General features: G+C 42.6%; 1 protein-coding gene and 1 pseudogene across 1 annotated transcript in view; one reads left to right on the top strand and one right to left on the bottom strand.

Annotated features, from left to right (window-relative positions):
• The window catches only part of SAMC1 (S-adenosylmethionine carrier 1), a 317,141-nt gene that overhangs the window by 237,791 nt on the left and 59,722 nt on the right, over positions 1-19,628 (bottom strand). The gene's annotated exons all lie outside the window — the stretch shown is intronic.
• LOC149183488 (uncharacterized) lies at positions 15,748-16,530 on the top strand (annotated as a pseudogene).

Genomic DNA, 19,628 nt, shown 5'->3' with positions numbered 1-19,628 from the left:
CAAAGTGTTGACTTCTTTTGTAAATGCACTATCTCTCTCTCTCTCTCTGTTGAACTTTGAAGAACATAAAGGAAGAATTGTTCAAGGTTTTCCCCACGTTGGGGTTTGTCCCTGGCTTGCACCACATCTTGTGTCCTCTTGTCTTGGCTTGTCTTCTGCGATTTATATTTATGTTCTATCTGCAGTTTATCTTAATGTTGATGTGATTGCTAACTGTGAAAATTTAAATAAATTGCTCTAGAATAGAACATATCTAAAATTAACAAGCTCCTTCCTCCAAACCCTCGATCCTTAAGGCTTGGAGTACCTCCCAAGCTACAAAAATAAACATTCCCTCTTATAGAGGGCGGTAGTTCCAAGACTAGGAAGTAACCATCATCGCTCTGCAACACTAGCCCATCTGGCATCCATCTCTGCCGCATACCCTGTAGAATGATCCTGACAATTTCCGTAGTGCCTCCGCCTCATCACATCTGAACCTAAAGATCCCAAATCTCCATAGGGTTGCTCCCTCTGAGGCTAGACTCCCTCTAAGCCTACACCATCTCCATTGACTCAGTCTTGCAAGCACTCATCCTCCTAGATCAAATACTAATCATGCAAATCCCTCCAATCTCAACTATGCAACATCACGATCAAATGAAGACTCTAACCTACCAATCTGAAGTCCATTACATGAAGCCATATCAATCAACCTGATCTCGTCCAAGCCAAAGAAACCCTCGAGCTGTCCCAACCATCCATGACAAATCAACGGAAGTCCATGATCAGCAATCTGCCCTACAACAAATTGTTGTTCACCAGGCTCACCACCAATCCACCAGAACTCCCAGCCAATCTCACTGCCAAGCCAGTCAAGACCACATCTCCATGTCTTCAGCTGAACCCTCTGCTCCATGATCTAGACACCCATAACTCTCTCTAAGTTGCTTCATTGTGCACACTCTGATTCACTATCCCTCAAAGTAGCTTAGATACGCTTTGATTCAATGTTGATTTTCCACGATCTTGGGTCTAGGATAGAATGTTAAAATCTCTGACGCTACCAAACCAAGAATCTCAATGATACTACTTTGCATAGCAAAATATAAGCAATAGTAAATCACACATGCACAGAATATAGACAACTTTTTACATTTTTCAACCCACTTTCATTATATTAAACAACCTATAATACAACAGTCTAGGGCTCCCGTACCAGGGATAATGGCCCTCATACATCCATTGATACAAGATACAAAATTGGGGCTGGGTGTCAGTCCATCGACAACCAACCTACCATCAACAAGATACTCTAACCATCTAGCTGATGTAGTTGACTCTCTCAGCGCCTCTCGGTTGTACCTTGTACCTGCTCGTTCCTTCGGATCCTGATCTGCAGCACTCCCTCTATCAACGATCCAAGTCCAACTGGCCACTGAACCTCGGCTATCTGATTTGGTCACTAGTTGTGCCTTAGTCCATCAAGGGCACAATACATCGAGACTCATGTCGAGTTGTTCACAACTCCACTTGTGAAAAACTCTCAATTTGCCCACTGCAGCGACTCAAGGACTTCAACCCACTATGGTCTTCCTGCGCTGCTCCAATGAAGACCAAAATAGGGCACAGAGGGCCACCACCTATCGCTGCAAGATGTGCATCTCCCACAATGAACATGGGCTACAAGGACTACCCATCATCTGTTGTAGAAGTCCTCCACACACAAATCTCGGGCTCCACAAACTACTCCTCTAGTTCATCAACCCTTGAGCTCAACAACTGCCACTCTAGCAACCATCTATATCCACAAAGATAGTACACATCAGGCTCCAACCTTGGGCATTATCACGTTGTCCTCCAGCAGGCCATAAATGCACAATCCAATTTCTATACTTGGCCCACTCTCATGCTTCCCTCCAACAAACCACGAGTGACCAATCCTGATGTAGCATATGCTCCTAGTTAGGGCATCTAAACACCTATGAATCCCTTCCACATGGTTGCTAATAGAATCCTCTAATTTTCTAATACATCGATGAACAATCACTGTAGAAACTACCACTAGTTAAGGCATCTTACCACCAAGTATGCCCCTCCATTTTGGCTACTACAGGCTGCAAACAGATCCCATCCAAACTGATCCAAAATCACGAACCCAACACAAGACACTAATGGAGAAAACACATACCTCTGTATTGTTGTTCATGGGCAGAGTTCTGGTCACTGGTTAAGGCATCTCCTGTAGCCTATAGCAGCCCAACAATCATACCAAGACCCACCTTAAATTATGCAGCCTCCTTTTCTTTACAAGGTAAGTGACCTCGTTGTTTGAGTAGGCACCTGCAGCTCCATGTACAGGGTTGTTTGACCCTCAAAACAACACCTACAGGCCTGCAGTCTAATCATCACAGCAAGATCCCTTACTTAGGGAGGATTCTCCTCAGTGTTCTTACCCAGAACAACCTTCTATGAGTGTGGCCTTCACACAAACCTGGTTGTCTCTTCAAATAGTCCTCAAGGAGCAAATACGAGCTCCTTTCCTTTGTGGCCTGCAGCGAGGTAACTTCACTCTCCAAAGCGGTCACAAGGGTGACCTTAACGTCCCCTCTCCTTAGTTGAAGTAGCCTCTGTATTGCGGCCTTCTAACCCAGCCCCTCAACCCTCCTAATAGCAGCGCTGTCACCCTAAAACGACCTTGAAACAATCCTTTGGTCCCTCGTTGTTCTTGCCTCCTTGTTGCGGCTACCACAGAGGTATTTCTCTCCTCCTCTATGAACTTCTTATTGTCCTTGTGTTGCACAATAGAAGTGCTTCTCTAACGTCTTCCATGGGCTTGTCCAGCTGTCAAGGAGGCTTATTTAACGTAAGTCGACCTTAACTCATATGATTCAAACCCATAACTTCAAAAATTCATATCTCTATTTCTACAACTCAGAATAGGGTGATCTTCATTGCGTCGGATTCGTCTCGACAAGAGTTATCATCCTCATCCATCACATGTCGAAATGTGCTCATGGTTTTGGTCCAAATCACGATGGGTGCAACACCCAAAGCTTGGGTTTCAAGCCCACAAAGCCACTTGTTGAGCTCCTTCCTACAAACCCTCAATCCCCAACGCTTGGAGTACAAAAATTAACACACCCTCTTAGCGAGGGAGGTACTTCCAAGACTAGGAAGTAACCATCATCGTCCAACGACACTAGCCCATCCAGCATCCATCTCTATCACATACCCTGTAGAATGAACCCGGCAATCTCGGTAGTGCCTTTGCCTCATCACATCTGAACCTAAAGATCCCAAACCTCCATAGGGTTGCTCCCTCTGAGGCTATACTCCCTCTAAGCCTAGACGATCTCCATTAGCTCAGTCCTGCAAGCACTCAACCTCCTAGATCAAATACCAATCATGCAAATCCCTCCAATCTCAACTATGCAACATCACAATCTGATGAAGACTCTAGCCTGCCAATCTGAAGTCCATTACATGGAGCCAGCTCGATCAAACTGATCTCGTCCAAGCCAAAGAAACCCTCGAGTTGTCCCAACCATCCATGACAAATCATCGGAAGTCCATGATCAACAATCTGCCCTAAAACAAACGGTTGTTCACCAGGCTCACCACCAATCCACCAAAACTCCCAGCCAATCAAGACCACATCTCCATGTCTTCAGCTGAACCCTCTGCTCCATGATCTAGACACCCACAACTCCTTCTAAGTTGCTTCATTGTGCACACTCTGATTCACTGTCACTCAAAGTAGCTCAGATATGCTCTAATTCCATGTTGATTTTCCACGATCTTTGGTCTAGGATAGAATCTTAAAATTTTTGACGCTGCCAAACCAAGAATCTCAATGATACTACTTTGCACAGCGAAATATAAACAGCAGTAAATCACACATGCACAAAATATAGACAACTTTTTACATTTTTCAACCCAACTTCGTTATATTAAACAACATATAATACAACAATCTAGGGCTCCCATACCAGGTATAATGGCCCTCGTACATCCAATAATACAAGATAACAAATTGGGACTTGGTGTCAGTCCATCGACAACCAACCTACCCTCAACAAGATACTCTGACCATCTGGCTGATGTAGCCGACTCTCTCAACTCCTCTCAGTCATACCCTGTACCTGCCCAGTCCTTCGGCTCCTGATCTGCAACACTACTTCTATCAATGATCCAAGTCCATCTAGCCACTGAACCTCGGCTATCTGATCTGCCCACTAGTTGTGCCTTAGTCCATCAAGAGCACAACACATCGAGACTCCTGTCGAGTTGTTCACGGCTAAACTTTTTAAAAACTCTCAATCTGCCCATTGCAGCTCCTCAGCTACCCAGGGACTTCAACCCACTATAGTCTTCCTGCACTGCTCCAATGAAGACCAACATAGAGCACGGAGGGCTGCCACCTATCACTGCAAGATGTCCATCGCCCACAATGAACGCAGGCTAGGAGGACTTCCCATCATCTGCTGTAGAAGTCCTTCTCCACACATAAGTCTCAAACTCCACAAATTGCTCCTCTAGTTCGTGTTGAAATTTGGTACCGGAGGACAGGTGGTTCCCTAAGGCTTTGATCTTTGGCCTAGGGAAAAGTGTCCAAAAGAATTTAATTTTTCTCCTAAAGTGATTTTATAATTTTTATAAAGTCAAATTTAATTTAAAAGTAACTTTAAGTGATAAAAGTCAATGCAAAATTAGAAAGGAAAAGTGACTTTGGAAATAAATGACTAAGTGGGTCTTTATTAAAGTGGGGTGAATTAAAAAAATAAAAAGTGAGATTTAAATGAGCATTTAATTTCAGCCCTAGATCTCAATCTATTTCAGCCATTGGATTTAGGGATCACCCAAAAGTCACTTAGGGTTGGATTAAGGGAGGAAAAGGAGGAAAAGATCATTCATTCTTTCATGAGCAGATTGAGAGAGAGAGAGCAAGAGAGTAAGGGAGATTTATGGATAGGGAGAAGAAGGAGGCAGCAGCTTGGCACACATACCAAGGCAGCATTTAAGCAAATCCATACAGCTGAATGAGCAAACAGTAAAAGCAGATTTTTTGCACATAAATCAAGCGCCGTACAAGTGATTTTCTGCACAAAAATAGAGGTCTGTGCAGTCCGTTCGTACAGTTCGTACAGTCGTCCGTACAGTTCGTACAGTCGTCAGTACAGTCCGTACTGCAACCGTACAGCAGTTTTCAGTGTTTTGTTTCGCTGTTTGGAAATTTCCAGTGAGCTGTGAGACTTGGAAATGGAGATAAGTTGTAAAATTTGTTTGCTGAATATTTCTCACTGTAAAAGGCATTTTCCAGAAATAAGAAAGAGCTCTCGAACTGGTTTTCCCCAAGAGTTGTAGGGAGTTTTTCCAGGGTCACCTTGACAAAAAATCTCTATGTTTAAATGTGTTATAATGGCTGTTTGTACCTGCTGATTTTTATTTCTGCATTTTCCAGCGTTCTGTAAAATTTCCAGAATTTGTGTTTTCAGCAAAAAATTATTTTTTCAGTTGTTGAATGTATGGATATGGGAAAGGGCATTTAACTATATGGGAGAAATAAGGTGAAACTCAAAACCGGAGTGGGAAATGAGAAATTTTTACATGGTATCAGAGCTTGAGTGCTGAAGTGCAGTTTGGGACAACAAGGAGGAAAATTACAGCCCGCTGATTTTTCACTCAGAAAATTCCAGCAAGCTGATTTTTCACAAACAGCAGTTTTTATCTTTACTACAGCAGTGCTATTTTTCAGTTTTAGGACAGCAGGATGTCATTGGGATTGAGGGTGGAGGATAGGTTGGATGGGCATACAAACTACAGCGTTTGGAAGGAGAGAATGCAGAGTATCTTTGAGGAGGCAGAAGTCTGGGACATCATGGTGCATACCACACAGAACCCTGTTGTTGTGCCTACTGATGCCACTCAGTTGGCTGAATATAATAAAAAGAACAACAAGGGTAAGAGACTGATTCTAGACGGAATCAAAGACCATTGCATTCCTCATGTGAGAGGAAAGAGAAATGCCCATGAGATGTGGACAGCATTGTCCAATCTCTACCAGAATACCAATGAGAACCGGAAAATGGTCTTGAAGGAGAAGCTGAAGACTATTAAGATGGGTAATGATAGTCCAGCTGGATATCTCACAAAAATTACTAATGTGAGAGATGAGTTGGCAGCAGTTGGAGAGGACATTCCACCCACTGAGTTGGTGCAGATTGCAGTGAATGGCCTCCCCCGTTCATGGATGAACTTTGCTGATGGGGTTTGTGCACGTGAGACCCTTCCCACATGGGAGAGGTTTTGGGATGATTGCATTCAGACAGAGATCAGGAAAGGTCAGCTTGGGGCAGCCAAGCCAGTTGAGCAGGATGAGGATGTAGCACTGTCGGCAGGAGGCAAGAAAGGCAAAGGAAAGAAGCAAGCTTCCACAAGCAATGGTGGGGGCAAAGGCAAAGGTAAAGGTAAACAGGGTGACACACAGAAGGACTATTCCAAGGTGAAGTGTTGGAATTGTCAAAAGATGGGACACTATGCAGTTGTGTGTCCGGAGAAGAAGAAGAAGAAGGGGAAGAACCAGAACGTGGCAGCTTCAGCAGAGGTTGAGGACTTTGTAGTTCGTTTTGACCGAGAGTTTGGGTTCACTGCGTATGAGTCCTCTAGTGCAGGATCACTTGCCACACAGGTTCAGAGGGAGCATGTTTTTCCCTCGATTAGCGGAGCATCTTCGGGTATCTGGTATGTGGACAGTGGGGCTTCACGTCACATGACAGGAGTCCGTGAGTACTTCTCAGAGCTTTCAAAGAGTGGCACTGATATTGAGGTAGTACTCGATGATGACAGATTTGTTAGAGCAGTCGGGGTGGGGACACTGACATTTTAGAGGGAGTCCAAACCTCCCTTGAAGGTGTCAGATGTTCTTTATGTGCCAGAGATGAGGAAGAACCTCATATCCGTCTCAGCTTTGGAGGACAGAGGATATGAGGTACTGTTCAGGGGAGGACAGGTGTTGATGTATCCCAGGGGCACTCCAGCTGATTCAGCTAGAGTGATAGGTGTACGCCATGCAAAGGTGTACAAGTTTGCATTCCAGTCCCTTGTGGCATTGAGCAGTAGTACCGACAGCAGAGCTAGTAGTTCTGAGCTGTGTGAGATTTGGCACCGCAGGATGGGACATATGTATCATGGAGCCTTGAGGACATTGCGGGAGATCACTACAGGTGTGCCAGATTTCAGTACTGATCGCTTTGATACTTGCAGAGGATGTGCGGTGGGCAAGTTTGCCAAATCCCCTTTTCCCAGCAGTGACAGCAGAGCGACTAGGATACTTGATTTGATTCATTCCGATGTGAGCGATCGGATGTCTCATGTTTCCTTGAGTGGATATGAGTACTATGTTTTATTCATTGATGATCACTCCAGGAGGACCTGGATTTATTTCTTGAAGACCAAGAGTGAGGTCTTCAAGCGGTTTCAGGAGTTTAGAGCTCTTGTGGAGACACGGACAGGTCAGAAGATCAAGTCCCTGAGGTCGGACAATGGAGGAGAGTACACCCTTGGAGAGTTCGTTGACTATTGCGCGGAGGCAGGCATTAGGAGGGAGTTCACTATTCCTTACAACCCCCAGCAGAACGGGGTTGCGGAGAGGAAGAACAAATCCATCGTAGGAGTTTCCAAAGCCATGTTGCATGATCAGGGGTTGCCATTGTTCTTGTTGGCAGAGACCTGCAACACAGCTGTTTATTTGCAGAACAAGAGTCCGCATCGTGCCTTGGGTCACATGACTCCGGAGGAGGCTTTTTCTGGGAAGAAGCCTGATATTGGTCATCTTCGTATCTTTGGATGCATTACATACTCCTACATACCCAAGGAGAAGAGGACCAAACTAGAGCCCACCGCAGAGAAGGGTATCTTTGTGGGCTACAGTGAGACCTCAAAGGCCTTTCGGATTTACATTCCTGCACAAAGGAGAGTTGTTGCCAAACGGGATGTGAAGTTCGAAGAGGACAAGGCCTTTAGGAGATCGCGGGAGTTAGAGTATCTGGATCAACCAGACCCTCAGCAGCAGTTGAGTCAGTCGCAGGGATCCAGTGGGCAGGGATCAGGAGGATCTGGAGGTACATCTATGAGGATGTCAGGTCCGTCAGTGAGCAGTGGCTCACCGAGCCAGAGGGGTGGTGCTCCGGGCAGCATGCAGAGCAGTTCACTAGGGAGTCCACTGATGGACAGTTCACACGGTACCTCAGCTTCTACAGGTTCAGGTGCAGGCAGGAGGACAGCAGACAGACAGTCAGGAGTTCAGGCTCCTGATGATGATGGGGAGGAGGAGTTTGATTCTCCTACGGGAGAAGTGCACTCAGGGAGGAGGAAGCCCAAGTGGCTTCAAGACACCTTGAGAGATGCCACATCTGTTGCTAAGCCTAAGAGGCCAGTCAGAGAGAGTAGACCACCTGAGAGGTTTTGTAGCTATATGGTAATGGTTACCAGCATCCTTGACTCTGAGCCTTCTAGCTATGAGGAGGCAGCTAGCCAGCAGGTTTGGAGAGAGGCCATGCAGGAGGAGTATTCTTCTATCATGAAGAATGATGTTTGGGAGGTGGTGCCGAGGCCTGAGGGCAAATCCGTGGTTACTTCCAGATGGCTTTACAAGGTAAAGCATGCTGCAGATGGCAGCATTGAGAAATTCAAAGCGAGGTTTGTGGCTAGAGGATTCTCCCAGGTAGAGGGAGTTGATTATGAGGAGACCTTCGCTCCCGTGGCTCGATATACTTCGATCCGCTCCATTATATTGATAGCAGCAGAGATGGGTTGGAAGATCCACCAGGTGGATGTGAAGACTGCATTTCTCAATGGCTTCATACAGGAGGAGGTGTACATTGAGCAGCCACAGGGCTTTGAGGTGCATGGGAAGGAGTCCCATGTGTGCAGACTGAAGAAGGCCCTTTATGGCCTGAAGAAAGCTCCCAGAGCTTGGTACTCCAGGATAGACACATACTTGCAAGGGTTGGGTTTCACAAAGAGTGAGGCAGATCCGAACCTTTACTTTATTGTGATAGGTGAGGAGCCTCTCATTTTGGTGCTGTATGTGGATGACTTGGTCATTACAGGTGCAGAGAGACTCATAGAGCACTGCAAGAGAGATCTTGCGGCGGAGTTTGAGATGAAGGACATCGGCTTGATGCATTACTTTTTGGGTTTGGAGGTGTGGCAGGAGGAGGGGCATTTCTTCCTGGGGCAGGGGAAGTATATTGTGGACATCCTTGGCAGATTCCACATGGAGGATTGTAGACCCATGTCGACACCGATGATCACCAACTGGAAGAAGCTTCATGCTTCAGATTCCGAGTTGGTGGATCCCACATTGTACAGGCAGCTGATTGGTTCCTTGATGTATTTGGTCAACACTAGACCAGATATTTGTTTTGCAATCAACACGATGAGTCAGTTTATGTGTGAGCCTAGGAAGGTTCACTGGGTGGTTGCAAAACACATTTTGCGGTACTTGTAGGGGACAGTGGATTATGGTCTGGACTACAGGTAGGGGGATGGAGTGAGATTGGCAGGTTACACTAATTCTAATTGGGCAGGTTGTGCTTCTGATAGGAAGAGCACTTCAGGGTGTTGTTTTGGGTTGGGTTCGGCAGTAGTGTCATGGTTCAGCCGGAAGCAGTAGTCAGTAGCATTGAGTTCAGCGGAAGCAGAGTATATGGCAGCCAGTCTAGCTAGTTGTGAGGCCATCTGGCTTCGCAAGATGTTGTTTGGCTTATTTGGTCAGCCGTTGAGACCTTCAGTGATTTACTGTGATAATCAGAGTTGCATTAAACTCACGGAGAATCTAGTATTTCATGACAGGTCAAAGCATATTGGGATCAAATATCATTTCATCAGAGACTGTGTTCAGAAGGGTGCTATGAAGCTTGAGTATATTCCCACTGATGAGCAGGTTGCAGATATTCTTACCAAAGCCTTACCACGGGGCAAGCATGACTACTTCAGAGATAAGATGGGTGTGGTGAGGAACACCTTCCTCGGTAAGAGGGAGTGTTGAAATTTGATACCGGAGGACAGGTGGTTCCCTAAGGCTTTGATCTTTGGCCTAGGGAAAAGTGTCCAAAAGAATTTAATTTTTCTCCTAAAGTGACTTTATAATTTTTATGAAGTCAAATCTAATTTAAAAGTAACTTTAAGTGATAAAGTTACTAAAGTCTAATTTTAAAGTGACTTTTATAAAGTCAATGAAAAATTAGAAAGGAAAAGTGACTTTGGAAATAAATGACTAAGTGGGTCTTTATTAAAGTGGGGTGAATTAAAAAAATAGAAAGTGAGATTTAAATGAGCATTTAATCTCAGCCCTAGATCTCAATCTATTTCAGCCATTAGATTTAGGGATCACCCAAAAGTCACTCAGGGTTGGATTAAGGGAGGAAAAGGAGGAAAAGATCATTCATTCTTTCATGAGCAGATTGAGAGAGAGAGAGCAAGAGAACAAGGGAGATTTCTGGATAGGCAGGAGGAGGCAGCAACTTGGCAACACATACCAACACAGCATTTAAGCAAATCCGTACCGCTGAATGAGCAAACAGTAAAAGGCAGATTTTTTGCACAGAAATCAAGGGCCGTACAGCTAATTTTCTGCACAAAAATCGAGGTCCGTACAGAGCGTTCGTACAATCCGTACAGCCCGTCCGTACAATCTGTACAGCTCGTCCGTACAGTCCGTCTGTACAGTCCGTATAGCCGTCCGTACAGTCCGTACTACAGCTGTATAGCAGTTTTCAGTGTTTTGTTTTGCTGTTTGGAAATTTCCAGTGGGCTGTGAGGCTCGGAAATCGAGATAAGTTGTAAAATTTGTTTGCTGAATATTTCTCACTGTAAAAGGCATTTTCCAGAAATAAGAAAGAGCTCTCGAACTGGTTTTCCCCAAGAGTTGTAGGGGGTTTTTCCAGGGTCACCTTGACCAAAAATATCTGTGTTTAAATGTGTTATAATCGCTGTTTGTACCTGCTGATTTTTATTTCTGCATTTTCCAGCATTCTGTAAAATTTCCAGATTTGTGTTTTCAGCAAAAATTTATTTTTTCAGTTGTTGAATGTATGGATATGGGAAAGGGCATTTAACTATATGGGAGAAATAAAGTGAAACTGAAAACCGGGGTGGGAAATGAGAAATTTTTACAGTTCGTCAACCCTTGAGCTCAACAACTGCCACTCTAGCAACCATCTAAGTCCGTGAAAATATTGCACATTGGGCTCCAACCTTGGGCACTATCACACTGTCCTCCAGCAAACCATAAATGCCCAATACAATGTCTATACTTGGCCCACTCTCACGCTACCCTCCAATAGACCACGAGTGACCAATCCTGCTATAGCATCTGCTCCTAGTTAGGGCATCCAAACACCTATGAATCCCTTCAACATGGCTGCTAACAGACTTCTCAAAGTGTCTAATACATAGATGAACAATCACTGTAGAAACTGCCACTAGTTAGGGCATCTAACCACCAAGTCTGCCCCTCCACTTTGCCTACTACAAGCTGCAAACAAATCCCATCCAAACTAATCCAAAATCATGGACCCAACACAAGTCACTAATGCAGAAAACACATCCCTTTGTATTGTTGTTCATGGGAAGAGTTCCGGTCACTGGTTAGGGCATCTCCTGTAGCCTACAGCAGCCCAACAATCATGCCAAAACCCACCTTAAATTATGTGGCCTCCTTTTCTTTACAAGGTAAGTGACCTCGTTGTTTGAGGAGGCACCTACAGCTCCCTGTATAGGGTTGTTTGACCCTCAAAACAACACCTACAGGCCTACGGCCTAATCATCACAGCAAGATCCCTTACTCGACCTATCTCAAGGAGGAGGATTCTCGGTTTTCTTGTCCAGAACAACCTTTTATGAGTGCAGCCTTCACACAGACCTTGTTGCCTCTTCAAACAGTGCTCAAGGAGCAAATCCGAGCTGCTTTCCTTGCGGCCTGCAGCAAGGTAACTTCGCTCTCCAAAACAGTCACAAGGGTGACCTTAACGTCCCCTCCCCTTCGTTGAAGTAGCCTCTGTATTGTGACCTTCTAGCCCAACTCCTCAGCCCTCAAAATAGCAGCTTTGTCACCTTAAAACGACCCTGAAACAATCCTTTGTTCCCTTGTTGTTCTTGACTCTTGTTGCGGCTACCATAGAGGTATTTCTCTCCTCCTCTACGAGCTTCTTATTGTTCTTCTGTTGCGTAATGGATGTGTCTCAAATGATCACAATCACCTCCTATTTATACACAATAGAAGGGCTTCTCCAACGTCTTCCATGGGCTTGTCCAGTTGCCAAGGAGGCTTATTTAACTTAAGCCAACCTTAACTCTTATGGTTCAAACCCTCCATAACTTCAAAAATTCATATCTCCATTTCTACAACTCGAAATCGGTGATCTTCGTTGCATCAGATTCGTCTCAACAAGTGCTATCATCCTCATCCATCACATGTGGAAATTTGCTCATGGTTTTGGCCAAAATTGTTAAACACACATGGATAGGAAAACAATGTGAAAGATAAAACATTCAGTTCATTTTTTTATTAACATAAGATACACATTTATAGTACAATAGGTGACTCTTGGGATTCAGATCCCAAGGTCTCTTGGACTGCCTTTGTCCATTCGAATTCCACACTAACCCTTTAGGATTAGGTGTCCAACATTCCCCCCCTTAATCCAAAGGGTTATGTATGAGTCCAAGAAGAGAGCTGTAATACAAAATGTGCAAAGAATGCATGGCTGCTCTATGAAATGTTGGTAAAAAAGGGTGGTGGTTTAAGGATGACCACCAACACTGGAACGCTTAGTGCAGTTCCCGGAACTCTTCCAAAACTGGCAAGAAACTGAAGTTTTCTGCTAGAGGAAGTGATCCTATTGTTTTAAAGAGGGAAACCTTCAACCATAAAAGGGAGGCCTCACCCCGCATAAAAGGTAAAACTTCAACCTGAAAAGGGAAGTCTCAACCTGTGATGGTTTAAGGATATCCACCAACTCTGGAATGCTTAATGCAATTCCTGGAACTCTTCCAAAACTGGCAAGAAGCTAGAGTCTTCTACTAGAGGAAGTGTTCTCAATCTGTTCCTAGAATGCTTCCGAAACTGGCAAGAAGTTGAAGTCTTCTGCTAGAGGAAGTCCCAGATTGCCAACTGAAGGCATGTTCAGGCATCTTGTCTCTGGCTACAACTCTGAAACTGGTGTGGCAGGTTGTGGCTCAGGCTCGCTTGATGTGGCTTTGAAGCTTGTAGATGACCATCATTTCCCCCCCTGTCAGATACAAGGTGAGATGACGGAGAAAACTCAACTGCAAGACTGTTCAATATTCTGGAACAAGTTCTGACATGTGTTTGGAATATCTTCTTGGCTGTTGATGCCCATTGCCAAGAAGCGATCCATCCAAGATGAATCTTTGTTCTTGCAGGACGTTTGTTTTTGAAGCATCTGTTTGAAGAATGAGTGGTTTTATGGCAGTGCTTACATGGATGAAGATCAAAACAGTGATCTTTCAAATGGCCAACTCGGTCACAGTGTTGGCATTTCACGATCTGTTGTTTTTGTTGTTGTTGTTGTTGTGGAAGAGGGGCAGAGACTGGAACAGCTGAAGCTGAACTGTCATGAGGAGCAGGTGAACTGTCATAAATGAATCCAGCACTCTGAAACTGAATGGGCTTGGCATAGTCTGGAATATGAAAGGACAAGTCCTTGTCATATCCAAGACCAGTTCTGTGCTTGTTGTGGACAAGCTGTTCCCAAGGTCTGATGATGGGCTTGGGAAATGCAGACTGAGTTTCTGCATCTGCATGTACAACTGCTGCTTTATTGGAATGAACAGTAACATTAATGACTTGCTGCTGATGGGTGGTTGTATCAATGTTCTGAACAAAAACAGGTTCAGAATGGTGTCTATTTTGATGTAGCTCTTCTTGCTGTAGCTGTGATTCAATCTGTAAAAAATCAATCTTTTCCTGTGCATTATATAAGCATGTCTGAATTTCTGAGAGAGATCTTTTGCTGATTTGTAATGTGTCATCAACAGTAGATTGTATAAGAGTTTTCATGAACTCTAATACTTCACTGATTCTGGCCATTTATGCGTTAAAAACTGATCAAAACTACTACTTAATGCAGAAAAGTAGTACCCACTCACAGTACACAGCAATATTCTTTATAAATGTCAGCAAATGATCAGTGTGCAATATAAAGGATTACAATCAGCTCACCAAAATCTTTATGCAGCAGTGGAATCAAGGAATCAATGCACTATACTGAGTTTTAAATACAATGCCACAATTGGGGCAGCAGCAACTGCAAACTTATTTAAAATAGCAGCTTCAACGTATTTCAGGCAGCATCATAACATATTCAGGCAGCTTTAATCACAGTGTTTGATGCATTCAATACAGCTCCAGGTCAGCACACAACTAAATCAATGAGTGATATACAAAATTGCACACAACTAAATCAATGAGTGATATACAAAATTGATTTCTTTCTCTGCAATAGAGACTTAATGTCCAGCACATACAGTGCACATATTACGAGCAATATTGGTGTATAAATGCTGCTGCTTTCAAAAAGATTGCTGAGCTGACGTGCCTTGGTATTTTGGATTCTGAAGCTTCTAACTCATCCACAAAAGTTTCCGCAGGCTCTTTTGAAATTCGGCCCTTCCTCCTAAAGACAGTGTACAAAAATCTGTTCTCTTATCTGATGTCGATGAGACTAGGGTCCATCTGAGTGAAGAAATCTCTGTTTGTGCATCATTGCAAGATGCAGGGCTCTTTGATGCTTCTAAGGAGAAGTATAGAAACCAAAATGATATAAAACTTGGTGAGACAAAATCCTTTAGAACTATTCCTGAGAATGCTAATGATCCAAATGTCCACACTACTCCAAAAGATGAAACTGCAGACACTCACTGTTCATGGATTAGCGACGCAATTTTCTTTCATCTGAGAGTGCCCTGGCCAACCTGGTCACTTTCCCAAATGTAGCTGATGCAATCCTGGCAAACGGAATGTTTAGTCACTATGACCGTCCCCGTATTGCACAACTGTGTGAGAAAGCTGGCTTATATATGCGAGCACTTCAGCATTATACAGAGTTGCCTGATATCAAACGTGTTATTGTCAACACTCATGCTATTGAGCCTCAGGCACTGGTTGAGTTTTTTTTTTTTTTGGTACTCTCTCAAGAGAGTGGGCATTGGAGTGCATGAAAAATCTGCTTCTTGTTAATCTAAGAGGAAACCTCCAGATAATTGTACAGGCTGCAAAAGAATATTCGGATCAACTGGGTGTATTATTAAAGAAACCTGGGAAACCGTAAATGCTAGATATACGAGCATTTCTTCATACAAGGTTGCAAAAATAGAATTCCATGCATGCACATATAAACGGAATACCAACGGATTCACTTGGCCTGATTTGATCGTCTATGACTGTCAGAATGGCATCAATTCAATCATGATGGCAAGCATTTTGCAGCTCCACTCATAGGCATATAAAATTCTCGCACTTTTACAAACAGAAAGCACCACACACAAGACTTTGATGACCAACAATGAAGCTCCCTGTATCTCAAAATTTTCAGACCTGCAGAACAAAGAATGACGATCCCAAGTGCATGCATCAAGAGCAGTGTTGCTAAAGCTACCAAAGACGGTACTCTGCTCATATACCAATCAAACAGATATTATGTATAAACAATACTCTGCTCAGATATTTGACAATGCTCTAATGAATTTAGTGCATATTTCAGCCGTGTACAAACACCAAAAAATTCTGATCACAACCTCACGCTTTCGGTGCACTAGAGGAAACCAACTTATTGAGGAGCTGTTGTCTGTTATTCCAAATGCGCATTATTACAAGCGAGGAACCTTTGAATTAAAAAAGATTGTGGAATATGCCAAAAATCAAGATTATTGTTGTCCATACAAATCGCAGGGAGCCAAATGGAATGCTATTTATCAATTTGCCGGATGGTCCCACAGCCCATTTTAATCTCTCTAGTCTTGTTTTGCGCAAGGATATAAAAAATCATGGTAACCCAACAAGCCATCAACCAGAGCTTTATACTAAATAATTTCACTACGCGGCTTGGACACCGAATAGGCAGGATGATTGCATCAGTTTTTCCTCATGATCCCAACTTTCGTGGTCGACGTGCGGTAACCTTTCATAACCAACGGGATTTTATTTTCTTTCGTCACCATAGATACATATTTGAAACCAAGGAAGTGAATAGTGGAAAGCCAAAAGGTAAAACTACTGAAGATGGAAAGCCAATACAACGCAGCCATTTATTCAATACACCGCAGACTTCAAAACAATACCACGCATGCTTGCAGCCATTCTTCAATAGGACGCAGGCTTTAACACAATACAACGCAGCATTTCCATACAATACAATACAACGCAGCGTTTCCAGCGAAAATACAATGGAAGGAAGAAGAGTTGTTGCAGTAAAAAACGCAGTCACCATCTCAAGTAGTTTTCATGCATACCCCCATTTCTGAAAGAAGAAGCAGTCGAGGGTTCCAGTTCCTTCGCTAAGTCATCCTCGGAAATGCATGTAGACATCGAATGTCGTCATTCACTGGTATCAAATTCATTGGAGGTTACAAGAGAGGAGTTACGAGCAGAAGAGGAGCATGTCAGGTGTCCAACGTTTATGGACAGAAGAATATCAAATAACGTAGGCGTTCAGGCAAACGTTCATAAGAACAGTGCGCAGTCTCTGGCAGTCAGAGAGCGCTCGAAAAGAAGAGTGCGTTTCACTCAGCAGCGTTTCAGGCAGCGTTACTGTTTCAGCTCTGACATCATTTTGTATGCAGCTTCAGAAGAGCAGGGCGCAGGTACAGCGCAGGGATGGCAGAATTAATGGAGCGTTACAGAAGACTAGGCCAGCTCTAGTCAGCACTATTCAAGGCAACTCAGACCAGTTGCTCAGGGAAAACAGGCCACTCATCAAGGCTCTGATACCATGTTAAACACACATGGATAGGAAAACAATGTGAAAGATAAAACATTCAGTTCATTTTTTTATTAACATAAGATACACATTTATAGTACAATAGGTGACTCTTGGGATTCAGATCCCAAGGTCTCTTGGACTGCCTTTGTCCATTCGAATTCCACACTAACCCTTTAGGATTAGGTGTCCAACAAAAATCACAATGGGTGCAAAACCCCAAGCTTGGTTTTCAAACCCACAAAGCCACTTGTGGAGCTCCTTCCTCCAAACCCTCAATCCTCAAGGCTTGGAGTACCTCCCAAGCTACAAAAATCAACAATTCCAAGGTTGATGTTGGCCTTCAAAACCCCAACTTCAGTGTTGGGTGATGGGTAAAAAAATTTGCTTAAGATCTGCCTTTGAAATTCTGAGATCAACTACCTGCAAATCAAATAAATAGAGCCATACCCATGATCCAGAAAAAAAATAAAACCCGAAACCCCAAATTATTTACAAAATAGAAAAAATTAAATTACAAGGATTATAAATATTACTTACAAAATATTTACAAATTTAATCAAGCGCTTATTAGCAAATTAAATCTTTGTAGCACAAGTAAATAGATGAGAGAAATTTAATTAATTTTAAAATTTGGCAAAACCCTCTTGCATCAAATATTCGTTAGATCAAAACATGGAGCAAAACTGTTAAAATTGGCAACTAGGTCCAAACTCCATTTGGATCATCTTATTTATGGCAGCTGATATTTTTCTTGGATCCCTCTCATCGAGAGGTGTAGGATTGATCTAAAGATCATCCAATTCCAATAAGTATTCAGGGAGATATGAATTTATTTGTGTTATGGGACAATTCGTCGAGGTCGGCCAGCTACTAAACTACCCCCTCTTGTGCTCCACGTTTTGGTATAAATACAAGTGCCTTGCAAGTCATTTACACACACAACTCTCTTGAGATTTCTTCTTCTCCATTTGTTTTGGGTTTTAGTGGTGTTGACCACTACATGTCAACTACCCATAGCAGTGCATCCCCTTTTTCGCAAAAGGGATAGCGCTTGAGCAATGTGTCCATGCCTGTCATCATAAACCCGATCATATTGTTTTGTAAGCCCAGTCTGCATGTGTAAATTGTAAATAATCTTAGCAGATCTTAGTCATGTATGTAAATTGCCTAGGTGGACCTAATTTTCTAGTGATAATCCACATTCCAGAAGGTTTTTTGTCTCACCGATCCATGATCAGCAGAGTTTTCCTTCAGCCTAACCCCAAAGCCAGAATGAATTTTGTCATTAGAATCTTAGAGGAATCCTAGTGCATTGATCTGCTAGATTATATTTGGTCGCAGAACTGGGTGGTCTATGAGGGTCTATGTCAAATGGGTTTTCCCCCTTGAGATGTAAAATTGTAAGTCATGATGTAAAGTGTCTTGAGGGATAGAAAATGTTTTAATCCCCTCTTAAGTCCTAAGTCCTAAGTCCTAGGTCCTAGGTGATTTTTCCAAAGGCTAAGTTCGAGGATCCAAAAATAAAAAATAAAAAATAAAAAACAATAAAAAAGTAAGACATAAATAATAAAAAATTAAATTAAAAAATTAAAAAATAGATAAAAATAATAATAAAATTAAAAAAATATATATATATATATAAAATATAAAATAAATTAAAAAAGAAATAAAAAAATAATAATAATAAGTCAAATTTTTTAGTAAATAAATGCAGAATTTTAATTTTTTAATATATTAAAATGCATTTAAAAATTCGACGGATGAGATTAAAAGAAATCTTGATCCTCATCGACGGTCGAGATTAGTTTGACATGGATCACTCGAACTAGTCGTTGGGAATTTTTCCTTTAAATAGGATGCTAGGGGTCATTTGAAATCAAATTTGATCTTAGACTCTAATGCTAAAGAAAGCTCTCTTGTAGTCATTTTTTGTGCAATAAAGAGACTTTGGGGTTAAAAATCTCACTGGTGTTACTCTTCTGGAAGTGCTGTAAGATGATTTATTTTTCTGCATAATTTTATTTTCAGCCATTGATTATAGCTTGATGAAGATTGATTTAGGCACAGGTATCTTGTCTGATCTCTGGGGTTTGAATGATAATTTAGATTCCGAAATATAATGGCAGGTATCTCCATTTGATTTGGATTTCACTATTGTTTTCTCCCTCTATGTTAATGGTTGATTTTAGGCTGTGCAGGAAATCTTAGTTTTGAGTTTATCGAGCGTTAGGGGAAGTTCTCGGCTGAACCAGCCAACTCCCGGATTGCGTTTTCTGAAAGAGCCCAGCCAGTTTTTAATCTCGGGCTTATCATTTGAAATTTTTTATAAATGCATGAAGGGTTTTCTGAAATATCTCATATTAAATTTAAATTCTGAAAATATTACTGTGGATTATTGAGAAATCTGGCTGCTTAAGAGTCGAAAATCTGTAAATATTGTAAATTTTTTAGTTGGTTTTAGGGTTTTCAGTTTTGTTTTTGGCACATTTTACTTCTGGGTTTTCTATTTTTGCCATTGCAGGTTGCAGGTATAGATTTTAAAAGTTTTTCAGGGTTTCCAGCAGGGATAATCTTCAGCGGATTTTCTAGTTTTCTGAGGGAATTTGATGGTTTATCAAAATTGTTTTGTTGCTCGGGGTT

This window comes from Pinus tabuliformis, chromosome 3_2 (genome assembly GCF_031772625.1).
Source record: "Pinus tabuliformis cultivar Carrire ecotype Pingquan chromosome 3_2, CPIR1, whole genome shotgun sequence".
NCBI classification, from domain to species: Eukaryota; Viridiplantae; Streptophyta; class Pinopsida; order Pinales; family Pinaceae; genus Pinus; species Pinus tabuliformis.
The sequence above is the reverse complement of the archived record's forward strand: the minus strand, read 5'-3'. Positions and strand labels throughout refer to the sequence as shown.